The sequence below is a fragment of the Cygnus olor genome, chromosome 3 (genome assembly GCF_009769625.2).
Source record: "Cygnus olor isolate bCygOlo1 chromosome 3, bCygOlo1.pri.v2, whole genome shotgun sequence".
NCBI classification, from domain to species: Eukaryota; Metazoa; Chordata; class Aves; order Anseriformes; family Anatidae; genus Cygnus; species Cygnus olor.
In genome coordinates, this window is record NC_049171.1 from 29,112,914 (window position 1) to 29,126,924 (window position 14,011).

Genomic DNA, 14,011 nt, shown 5'->3' on the forward strand with positions numbered 1-14,011 from the left:
ATCTGTAATGAAACTGTATCTGATGAATAATTTCACCCCTTATTGTGCTAAAAATTGCTGTTATGTTTTCTTTAAAGGTTTTACACAATGTCTCCTCTACATGAGTGTTGTGAATGATTGTTTCTATGAAAATTATTTCTATATCAAAAGAATATCTATATCAAAAAGAAAAAATTCTACAGCCATCTTACTGACCTTGCTTTTGCTTTTATCTTAGGCTGACTTTTATTCTTGTCTCCTTCTTTATTTGAATCATATATAATAGCTGTCTTTCCTGTATAATTTTTTATATATCTCAAATCTTTTTACTGTAGTAGAAGGTACAGCAGTTTATTAGCTACCATTATTTTATTATTATACCTTAAATATTACTATATTATTCCAGTATATGCACTTTATGTAGGTAATTAGGAGAGAGGTTAGATTCCAGAATATAGTCTCAGGTATCTTAACATTTATTTTTAATTGGTTCATTCCATTTGAGACATGCAAATTTGAACAAGCTTCAGTTACACCAAAGAAGATGCTTTATAATGTCTTTGGCTATGGTTGAATGTATCAAATCAATAGATCATTGTCAACACTCCACATTAATACCATTTCGTTGCTACATTTTAGTTTTTATGGAGAAGGTGGAAAAGAATGTGGTTACTTCATGCTACCACAGTTTGAATCTGTTCACAGGATTCTGTGAAGCAGGCTCAACACCTGTGGCAAGACAGCTGAGCTGAACCTCTATGATGGCTTCTATTTAAATAGTGATTCCTATCTGTGCAAGGAGAATCATTCTGAGGATCAGCTTTTTTTTTTTTTTTTTTTTTCTCCTTTCTCTTGGACATAAAATGTTGAGCAATTATATGAGAAATATTATATTTATTTCAATGACTTTTTTAAATTACAATGTTATAAGATTGTAATATGACTGTAACAAAGACTATTTTCTACAGCCTTTATCTTATATCTTATCCTTTATCTTATTTCAAAACAGGCTGAGCTTATCTAGTACTTGGAGTGAAGGTCAGATGAAGAACATCTGCTTCTTTATTGCAAAGACCATTATTTATGAAGCATCAAAAGCTATTTCCCATGAAATGTACATTTCGCATTTGAATGTATAATGCAAAACATAGGTAACATTGTGAGTGCTGTTGTTCAGAGACACAAAATAGAAATAGTTAATTAAAATCATGGAAACTCAGGACACTGCCAAATTTCTTTTGTATTTAGCTCAAGCACTGAATTGTTTAGGTGTTACCTGCCAATCTGTATTAGCCATTGCACTATCATTTCTGGTAGGAGATATTATTTAATTATTTTATAATTTTATATGTACATATATATATTTATATACATGTGTATATATGTGTATATAAATATTATTTATATATATATTTATTTATTTATTATATATATTATATATTATTTATATATTATATATATATATATTTTTCCCACTCAGATTATCAGATTGATAAGTAAAGGCAAATCAAAAGGCAAATCAGACTTTTGGGGGATGGTCATAGCTTCAAAACAAGAAATCTGTATTGATATGGACATCTTTGCATTCTCCCAGACTTCCAGCTTCTATCACACATTTCTATTAAATGTTCTGTGACTGGGGAAAAGGAGATGGGAGGGGAAGAGAGGGGAAGAGAGGGAGGGGAGGGGGCTAGGAACATAAAAGCAACCAAGAGTTGCGCAAAAGTCTCTGAAAGTAAGAGGGTTCTTCTCTCCTTTGTATATAATGAATTTTGAATAAATATTCCCACTTTTATTTACAGCATATTAATTCTTAACAATTAAACTATGGTAAGACTAAGGAAAAAGACAAAGTATCCATAATAGGGGAAGAACTTCTCCCTTTCTCTCTTTGACTGCCTCTGTTGGAAAGTATCTCCATCTCCCACTCTGTATATATATTGATATATTGTTTAGATGCAAAATAAAATATATATATATATTTTTGGAACACTTTATTACAAAGGGAGTTAGAGGCAGGGGAAAAAGAGAGGCAAAAACTGTAGGAGAAAATGGAAACTTAGCTAAGTAGATATGGTTGGATAGGTGGAAGGATTGCTGTAAAGCCTTTTAGGCCTCCTCTTTTCAACTCTTGCTCAAGTCTTTTAAGGTGATTTCAGATGGGAATTGTTACTTCAGCACAGGCAACTCTGAATTGCACAAGATGTGTAACAACTGTAGTGTCTGATGTTGGCAAAACCTAAAATTACTTCCCTAAAGATACTATATTAGACGTGATGTCTGTAGACAACAGTAATGATTTCTGAAGTAGAAACCCGAAACTTTATTTTTCATTTTCAAGAACTTCACTGCTTTTTGTGTGATCTCATTAAATTTCTCCTCTGTTTGCAGGTCAGCCAGTGGGGAATGAAAACAAACAAACAAACAAAAAAACCCACCCTGCTGTAATTGTTCCTGTCCTACGCTATTTATTTAGGCTTCTATAATAATCTTTTTGCCAACCTCTCCTTAAAATATGGACAGAAGTGAAAATAAGAACAGGTGGCAGCTTGCGAAGTTAAGTCCAAGAGAAGAAAATGGCAGAATAAATGAATTACTCAACTCATATCTGTCAGTGATTCTAACGCTAATGCTAAGGTAAATAAAATGCAAATGAAGTTGAGCAACAATGTCATTCAGGTCGGCTACTGAGACTCCTGAATAAAAAGTTTTTCTTTTTTTTTTTTTTTTTTTTTTTTTTTTTTTTTTAAAGAACAAAACAAACAAACAAAACAGGAACAAGGTCAATCTTTCTTATGCCAGAGTAAGTCAAGTCTCAAACGCAGAGTCATTTTTCTCCATTCTTACATCCACTAAACTGCTGTATACCAGTCCTCCAATAGTGGTGGTAACTACATCTCTAGCTTACCTTGAGTGCAAAAATATTCCTACCCTATATTTAGCATTCTTCCTTAGTCTGTCCTGGTAAATACATTTATTATTGATCCAAAAGTGAAACACTTATTTTATACTAAAGGTTGTGTTTATAATTTTTTTTTCCAAATTTAGAAACAGAGACAACAAAGGACTCAATATCTGAGAAAAATTTCAGGTAGTGCAAGCTATCTGAAATATTTGTTCAAAAATTCATAGTCCTTAAGGTTGATATTGCCTTCTAATTGTGGAGGTTTTATCTAGGCTTTTGTGCTGATAAACTATGTTTTGTTCAATTTTGCTCAGTTTTGTGGCTTATTGACCTCAGTTTTTTATTTTTGCAGTTCATGTCTTCACACTTTTTAGCCTTGGTTACTATATTTAAAGGGATTAAGTTCGATTTCTGTGAACAGTTATTCCACTTACAACATTTTTATCAAAAGAAGGAAATAGGTTGGAACCAAGGCATTCCTGGAGTCCCTCTTTTCCATCCTTTTTTTTTCCCTCAGTTTCTGTAGTTCAACAATACATTTTTTCTGACCAACTCTGTGATGGCGATTCACGCTTTTGCCACTGGGGGTCTCAGTGGCTATGCTAGATTTCTTGATTTTCTATCATACCAGTCTTTTAGAAGCTTGGAATGATGAAAGGAGAATGGAGAAAAGTTAAATATAAGAAACAGAAACAGTAGATAATCTTTTAAAGTCTGATTTTGTCCAGAAAGTTAATTATAGATGTACTGTTCTGTTTTACCACATTTATCTTATGTTTAATAAATAATTTTGTGCTAAGTGTTACTATTCTACTTTAGGTTGTACTTGCATCTAATGGTAGTCAGCGGTATTGCTGTCATCCAGCAAGGGTGAGCATAACCATCCAGGAGACTGTTTTCAATGTTTTTCACCAGATTCTCAGATGCACTTTGAAAATTCAAAGGATTTCCAATAAATAGGAAGTGTTATAAAATAATCATGAACATATATTTACCACATTTGACCATACGTTGAATTTACTCAAAATATTAAAAAAAGCAAATAAGTCAAAAATATTCTATAAACATTTCTTAATAACTCCACAAAATTCCAGGCATAATACACAGAATAATTTGAATATGTAGAAATTGAATCAAATGACTGAAAAGTTGATAGTGAAAAAAAAAAAAAAAAGATTTGTACTAATGAAAAGAAATATAACAATCAACCTGAATATGTTATGTTAATAACCATTAAGCCTATTAATAACCTTTCCTCACTCAGATTAGATAGAAAGTGTATACTTCTACTCTAAAAGATACCATTTATATTTCACGTTATAGAAATATAAGAAAGTAATGTAAGAAATATGAGAAAGTAATGTTGTAGGAAGCAAAAAAAACAGGTGCTTTTAACTCCTAGGGTTAAGGATGTTTGAGCATACTTTGAATTTTTAATTTAGTATCAAAGTGAATATAAAACAACTGAGTAGTTTAAAATATATACAATTATGACAGATTATATTTTTAGGATATTTAGGGATTTCTCATACTTCTGAAAATAAGAGTGAATAAAGTATTTTAAAATGGTATAATTCAGAGAAAGATGTATATTTGGACTGACTTCTTCAAGCCAGGGTGAAAGTGATTCAAAAATCAATTATATGCCGCTAGGAGAATGCACGAATTACAAGCAGGTAAAAGTCTTGTATTCTCAATAGTTCTGATATTCTATTACATTTAGCAAATAAATATTCTTATTAGAAAAGAAACTGTACAGTATACATAGGAAAGAAATAATAAGCATTTTTGTATTTGATCACAGTAAAAATCTCATTTCCAGGATAAATTTGTTTCATTGTATGCCGTTTATACTTCCAAAAGAAAAAAAGGTAGTATGGTATAAAAGAGGGAGTGTGTTGTACAAAACAGTCTTACTGGAAAAGAAAGTTTGTTTCATGCCTGTCACTGAAATATTAGACCTTACTTGTCAGACAAATTACTTTGAACTATAGGCTATACGTGAAGGAATTAATATTTTCAAAAATGTGTTTTACAGTATCACTTGATGAGGCTTGTGGCAGTGAGATAAGACTGAGATAAGACAGAATCATATCAAATTCTGTGTGAATTATTGATTTTTTATTGCCACAATATTCTTAAAGGAGGAATGTTAAATGATTTTAAATTGGAATCTCAGCGAATGAACTAATTTATGCCTATGTACATAGAATAGGATGCAAGAAATACTAAAATGTTAGCTCATTTTATGTCAGTTAAAGCTATTCAAAAAGTTTATGGCTCTCTACCATATTATCATGTTGTTTTAGTGCCTTGGATATGTTATTTAAAGAGTTTCTTGTCATAAGCAATTATATTATGCAGGTAAATACATACATATATAACTTCAAAACTGTATACCTAGAACTATATATATACACACACACATATAATGCTTTGTAATATTTTCAACCTTTTCACCACACCTTGATAAATATGGATATGTTCTTATTTCCATTTTTGAGAACAGAATCCATAGTACAGAGATATAAGTGATTGAGGATTTCCACAGGAAATCCTACAGAAGTCTTAAATATTTGTCTCTTAATCCCAGCTAAAGTACTACAGTTTTGTTTACACTGTAAAATTTAGCTTGTATGTTTTATAAACATTATATCATTGGCACTTTTAACCATAAAGCACTAGACATTTTTTTTTATGTCAGCTAACTAAGATGAATTGTGACAAAAGGTTTATCAATGTGAAAAGGAAAATTATCAAATTTTATAAATAAATAAGTGAAACTATTAAGTCTTTTAGGAAAAAAAAAATCTAACATGTCCAACTGTGTACTTATACTCAGTTATAATATTCAAATGTAACAATATAATTTTTAGTTCAGGGATTAATTTTATTTAAACATTTTAATGTACTGCATTGTATTCAAAATGTATGGCAATTAAGTACTATTTCATTTCACTATAAGCAAGAACATAAGAGAACATCAATCATAGAATCACAGAATCGTCTAGGTTGGAAGAGACCTCCAAGATCATCTAGTCCAACCTCTGTCCTAACACTAACAAAACCTCCACTAAACCATATCACTAAGGACTACATCTAAACGTCTTTTAAAGACCTCCAGGGATGGCGACTCAACCACTTCCCTGGGCAGCCCATTCCAATGCCTAACAACCCCTTCAGTAAAGAAGTTCTTCCTAATATCCAACCTAAACCTCCCCTGGCACAACTTTAGCCCATTCCCACTTGTCCTGTCACCAGGCACGTGGGAGAATAGACCAACCCCCACCTCTCTACAGCCTCCTTTAAGGTACCTATAGAGAGCGATGAGGTCTCCCCTGAGCCTCCTCTTCTCCAGGCTAAACAACCCCAGCTCCCTCAGCTGCTCCTCGTATGACTTGTTCTCCAGACCCCACACCAGCCTTGTCGCCCTTCTCTGGACTCTCTCGAGCACCTCCATGTCCTTCTTGTAGTGAGGGGCCCAACACTGAACACAGTACTCGAGGTGCGGCCTCACCAGAGCCGAATACAGGGGGACAATCACCTCCCTAGACCTGCTGGCCACGCTGCTTCTTATAATGCCAAAGAAATTTCCAGGAACAACTTTTAATTTAAAACTTCAGTTTTCCTGCAGTCAGAAACATCATTGAGAACAATAAGCTTTTAATATGTCATTGGAAGTGATATAGACATTTTTTTATTTTATTTTTTTACTGGATTGAGAAGATGGTATTAGCTCTATACATTTTTTTTTTTTTATGTCACTAGTAATTTTCCAGTATTTTAAGACTGATTAGTCTGTGTACAATTAGAGAATGTAACATCTGCTATAATGTATTGAGAGAAAAAAATATATATGTTTGCATAAATGACTTGCAACACAAGAAACTAAGACACTATATCCCTAATAGGGCATGACCATATCAAGTTCTGAAGTTCTGAAACACATTATAGATATGACATTCCTTAAGTATTAAGGAATTCCTTAAGTGTATGAAGGAATACACTTAAGTATACTAGGGAAATATATTTAAGTATTAAGCATATTCTTTAAGTATTCAACTTCTTAATTTTATTTCTATTTCCCATTACAAAATGGCTGTTCTTAAGGTATATGTTACAGTATACCTTTAGAATCTACAATGATAAATACCAATATACAAAACACCAATAAACTCACATAAACACAAACTTCAGCCACACAGTTCTATACAAGAATAACAACATCAGGCTCTTCTTTTATCAGTGACCTATACATGTCTCTTTAAACATTTGAGAAAATAGAAAGGATTTGTACAATGCAAAATCAATACCCTATTAGTTCCTTATCCTGGCCTACTGTCACACCATCAGGACTGATACACCTTAGCCATGAATCCTAGGTTATTTCCAAAACAAAATAGCTTTTTTTTTTTTTTTTTTCCCCCCCCCAACTTTTCTGAAATCCATTAAAGTTGGATACAAAAATCATTTAAACCAATACACCTAATTCACCTACCAGTGCAACAGTATACATTATTTTCCTTCACAGCTAAAAATATCTTTCCACTATGACAATGTGTTATTTACTTCTGTCTACCTGTTCACCTTTCTTGATGAGTTAGCACGTTGACATCCAGTTCCTCTGCTTTCCAGATGAGATTATGCCTATGTCTGTCTACACAGCATCATGGGGAAGCTTCCACTTCTGCTGATATGTGCATGTTTCAGCATAAAGCAAGGTTTTAGTCTCTGTGAAATTAATATTGTATACTTTCCATACAGTCCATTAGATAAAAAACTGTATCCATAAAATTATTTTCAAAGGTAATATTTCGTAAATTGACTTCAAATGCAGTGCAGAATTCTGCTAATATAAATTAAATGTTAACACAAACAGTGTGGAAGATGAAACCTCTGCTAAACTAGATAGCAGCGTGCAGCAACTAGGACACTGATTTTTATAAACTTACTCGTAATATGTTACTGCACTTTATGCAAGATGATTCCTCTCTATTCTCCATTGCTCAAAAGAAGCTGAATAAATATACACAACAGTAATACAATAAGATTCTCGTGATGGAGACTGCCTTTTTCCACCCCCACCCCCCCCTAATTTTTCCCCTGTGTTTTTCTGCCAAATGGCTTTAAGTTACATTTGAAATAAGGAAGAATGTTATATTTCCTTATAAAATGTAATTCCAATATCATTTAAGAAGGTGACCTATTAAGCTGGTATAACAAGTAAGTAACACTAAAACAGTGAGCCAATAAAATGTAAATTAAGTGTACTTAATTAGAAATTCTAATTAGAAATGAATAAAATTTATAGGACACACAAAGGTTATTGGGATGTTAAAGAATTAGAAAGATAGGTCAGTGATAAAGTGTCTTCATGATTTGATTGGCTGTGGCCAATCAAACAGAAAGCAAAGGGTTTGGAGCAAGAAATGAAGGCCATACCTACAGATAACACATTCATAAACTGCAATGGCTCTAGATTTAAGTCATAAAAATGAAAAAAAATTAGAGTGATTTGGTAAAAAATAGTGCAGACACAGAGAAAAGTAATTTTCTACTTGTAAAAGTTTGCATTGAGTTTTTATAACTAGATTTTACAGATAATAAAATATACAAAGCACAAAGAAGAGTGCTAAACTGATATACAGCCACTGAAGAAAGCCTATTGTCATTGACTTAAATGACAATATGTTCCAATAGAAGAAATTTCCAGCTTGACCATAGTTTTTCATTCCTCTCGCTGAAAAAAAAAGAAAAAAAAATCAAAAAGACTTTCTAATGTAGAGAAAGGCACAATAAGAATCAATGTCTGGAGCCTAAATTTAGACAAACTTATAGAAGGAAACATATCTAATAACTAACTAATCCTTTTGGAAGAAGTGGATAGATTCTATATATAGTTTTTGTCTTAATAAAAACGAGAAACATTTTTGGAGTCATGTTTTCATCATCATAAAAAAAAGGCAGGGTAGGTAGGGTCTGGAGGTATTATAGGTATTATAGTACAGGTTTGGAGGTATTATTACATAATTAAATACCTTTTGACACACAAAAAAATATGATCAGAATAAATCTTCTAGATACTAGTCTAAAATAAAAACCTATGTTATGACATCTTATGTGATCATAGTTCATTATGTGATAATGAACTGTGAAAACTAAAGTAGTAAACTGTCTTTTAAGGATATCACTCCTTTTTAAAAAGTACACCTGAAATTATTGTCTAATTAATTCATCTGTGTCTATCAATGTGTTCAAATTTCTTCATAATCATAGTGTTTCATGATGAAGATAATGTCATTATTTGTCAAGTTAAATCTATCAGTCAAGCATGTAGTGTCAACAAAAGATTTTTCCAACTATTGTAAATTTTGCATAAAGTCAGAAGAAAATCAATTATTACACTCACTTTCTAATGTGTAACAGATGCAAAGACCATTAAGACTTTGTCAAAATCAAAAGTATTGTGCCACAGTTTATTTTTCTGTCATTCTATATACTTATACCATATTGACTTTTACAGTAAAATGTGGGTGACAAGAGAAAGCAAATGATATATTGTTGCCAGACTTGAAAGTGTAATATCAAAATGTGTGTAATCTTGACAGATAAGAAAGAAAATTGTTATCTTAAAATAGCAGAAGCTGTTTCACTGACAGTGCATAAACATAATGTGTAAGATAGATAAAAATGAAAAGAACGGAACCAATAACCTATGATCCTACATTTTTAATGCATTCTTGAAAAATCTCTAATGATTGGGCCAATCCTGCCCCAAATTTGAACAAATAATTTGTGTCATGCATGACATGAGATTTTGCAGTGCTTTGATACCATTAGACAATGGTCAAAGGCAAGAACCAAAGAATTTTTAATTTGATTGAAGTTGTAGCTATCAAGTAAGCCTTGAATGGGGAATAATCCTCATTTGCAGTCATTCATCCTACCATCAAAATGTACTACTGACATAAAAGTAATATATAAAGACTTAGCAGATTTCCTGCTATATTTGAGTGTAATACATTGTCAAAAAGCAATAAAGTCAGAATAAATGACACTGGATTATAGAAAGGACAAAATGTGGAACACCTGTTATGAGGAAATAGACATGTAATCTAGTGTCTCTTGCTTTCTGTGACATATGTTTGTTTTCTGCTAGCTGACTGAGACTTTTACAGGATTAAATGAACAAGGACTTGGATACCTAAGGAAAAAAAATCAGAATAAATATGTAATACAGCTTCTAGTTCTTGAAAATTCAGATTTTCTTTCCATAAATTGTAAGGATTTTAAAACTTTTCAGTAAGTATAAAAATTATACAATGAAATCTATTACTTTAGTTTGTTATTTAAAAATAGGATGCCAAATGTTTGGTGTTATTTAACACTTTGACCTCCTGTTATTTGCGTTTCTGAATGACAGCATTATCTTACTATGCTGTTGGTGTCATTGTTAAGAGATGTTACAGAAAAAAAAATGTGGAAGAAGAATCTAGTAGATGAAGATAATTGTGTTAATAACAGTGACAGGCTCAAAAATATATCATTGTTCTGTAGTTGCATTTATATTTTTTGTTGCGATTACCAAATCCATTTGGCATGTTAGTAATTTTCCAGCATCTTGAGATGATACTTATAGTCAACAGTGGAAACACAACATGGAGTATCAGAACATCACACACCACATTATGTACAGGATACCTCTATCCAACACATTTTAAAATGGGTTGCTGAAATGTTCCCTTTTATCGCTGGAGACCCAAATTCAAATCATTAGCTCACAAATTACATTTTATTTCTTGAGCTTGTCTTAATCCCTGTGTATCCATATCATTGAAACAATACATCTCCCTGAATAATTGGATTTGGAGAATGGAATCTGAAATAATGAAAGTGACAGTATATACATGTCAAGCTATCTATTCTCCACCTAATAGAGTAAGATAGAATAGAACAGAACAAAACAGAACTGGTTCAGATTTTTTTTTTTTTTTTGGATAGGAAGAAAGATCTAAACCTTGAACTACACCATCTCTTCCATCCAACCATTCTCTTATTACTTTATTACTTTGGCATTTATCTTGCAAAAACATCTTTATCATGTGTCTGTGTGGTCCTTTTAAACAGTATTATACGATAAAGTCAATCACTTTTTGCTTAAAATGATCATGTCTATTCCTGCTTTAATAGGTATCTGCCTATAACAGAGAAAGCTGCAAATTCAAAACATCTGCATAATGGACTGGCAGAAAAGTGATACTGGTGGATACTACATTTCCAAGAGAAAGGTAAATAGGTGGCATTCTACTGGCCAAAAGTTGATGGTTGTGTTCTGAAAGGCCTGAAGAAACCACTGTAAGAATGTGTCAGATTAGAATGGGGTTTATTTGTCAAAGTTTTGATTAACAGTCTGTAATTGTTTGTCCTCCTTTTTGTGTTACAAGAACAGTCTTAATCTTTGTGTATATTTTCACACAGACCCTAGATATGGAATGACTGTCATCTCTGTTTTACGCAGAGGGAAGCAAGCAATGAGAACCAAAGTTATCTGTGGAATTCTCCCAAGAAACCTGTGTCAGATATAAAAAATGAACATGCTTTCTCAATCCAAGTTCTATTTTTTAGATCAACCTGTATCACAGATCTGCCTTAACAATTTTAGTAACATCTCGAGAGATTTTCAAAGACGTAAGTGTTCCAGCTGTTTCTTGATGATATAATAATCAACACCATCTACAACATACCACTCTCAAAATAAAAGCTCACACATATTTATTAACATAATAAATTATTCAGTTAAGATTTCCTTTACACATTCAAAGGTGTAAATAAAGCTTTACCAGTAAAATGTATGAATACTGATACAACTTCTTTTAAAATTATAAGCTGGTTAAAGGACATTTTATACAAACTTCATCGTGTTCTAGATTTGAGTGAAATTTAAGTTTATTCTGGCCAATGGGCCAAATAACTAAAATGAAAACTGAGCATTTTCCATGCAATATAGTGATTTTACTATGTCAGTTAGTTTTACTACATTTATTAGCACTAATTCTTGAGAGCACAAGTCTAAGTTCTAAATTGTCAGTGTTTCTATTCAGTTATGCTTGGAAACACAGCAGAATGCAAGATAGTTTCAAAGAATGACTGCATATCTGAGCAAAATAATGGAATATTTTCTTAGCTACTTAGCTAGAGGTATATACATGTACTGTGAAACTAGATTTTGTTGTTGTTGTTGGTTTTGTTTATTTGTTTTGTTTTTAATTTCAACAATACTGATTTTATTTACAAATTATCAGTGATAAATGGACAACATAATGTCTAGTTAGATATTACTGACACTGGTTTAAAAACAAATATTGAAGTATAGTTTAAAAATAATTCCTTTTTCAACTTTCTATTATTTGCAGGTTTAAATTAAGTAAAATGTAACTACGAGTTTCTGTCCTGCATTCCACTTAAGCTAGCTGAAAATCAGGTCTCAGGGTGAAGCTAGTCTTGCTGGATCTCCATCAGTAATGGAAAGAAAGAAAAACCTCAATAAGATGTATACCTTCTGTCTTAGACATTTACCTTAGAACAAATTGCTTTCTGGAGATTTCTTTTAGCTACACAACTTTTCCACAAGCATATTGACAGAAAGCAACTGAGGAGAAGAAAAGCCTGAATATACAAAGTCATCATGGAATGAATAAATGAACTATCAGTGGAAGAAAGATAAGCTCCAAGATACTTCAGCTAAGACTTTCCCCAGAAAAATGTGGAATCACCATCACTTTTTTTCTCAAATGCTCAAAACCATTCTTTTTCCTCATGTACAAGAACAATAGCATCAAACTACAAACGATGATGACAAGAGCAATGACAAAGTGAGTAGGGACCTGATCTTAGGAGAGGAAACAGGAAATATGCGGTTTATGCACTCTATCATAGTATTTCTAATGTACTGTGAGGAACACTAAGAATTGTAGTGTTAGAAACATCTTACTACAAATTTCAAATCTATGGGCTTGTCATAAAGATTTACATTAGCCAAGGATCTGTTATTTAGCTAGACTCTAGGCAGTGGAATTCTGTCTGTATCAGATGCAATCTAGCAAAAGAAAGACTGAGGAGTATGATACCTCTTTACAAACACAATGAGGGTATAAACATCAGCAAAGAAAAATGCATTGTGTAAGCTACAGGTCAGTATTGGCACAATAGTGGATGGGTATATACCAGCTGCGAAAACATTTGAATCAAAAATTAGAAAAATATCTAATAGTCACTAAACCTGTCCTAAACAGCATTCTGGCATAAATAGGTTTGTCAACTAAAAGAGAGAAGGACAAAAATTAAATCAATGCAAAGGAAAATTCATCGACTTTGAAATGGATTTTAAAGGATTTTTGAGCTATGATTACTGCAATAACACAGGCTTTATTTCCAACACCCAAGAGCTCCCAGTGAGACCTATGTTTCTAAGTACTTACTGAAAATTATCTTACTGTGTCAAGGCCTAAACTGACCTGGAAAAAGAAAAGAATAATTATATAAAAAATGTCATTCCTAGACTTTGATTACATTATGCAAATGGTTTCTGAATCATCTTTGTAGCAATCTTTTACACTTTAACGAAACGTGGAGACCAAAAATGAGAGTAGAAATTGTTGAAAATAAAAGAGAGATAAAGTCCTATTAACAAGACCTGCTCAGCAAGAATCATCAGGAGTAATCAGTATGGATTCAGCAAAGGGAAGTCAGGCTTGACCGACCTGATAAGCTTCTATGACAAAATGTCCAGCCTGGAGCACGAAGGGAGAGCAGTGGATATTGTCCACCTGGACTTCAGTAAGGCCTTTGACACTGTCCCCCAAAAGATCCTCAAAGACAAGTTGATAAAGTATGGGTTGGATGATCAGGCAGTAAGACGGATCAAAAACTGTCTGAACGGCCAGACCCAGAGGGTGGTGATCACTGGAGCAAGGTCTAGTTTGGGGCCAGTAAAGAGCAGAGTACTCCAGGGTCAATACTGGGTCCAGTCCTGTTTAACATCTTCATTGACGACATTGGTGATGAACCAGAGTGTACCCTCAGCAAGTTGCTGATGACACAGTTCTGGGAAGAATGGCTGAGGAGGGT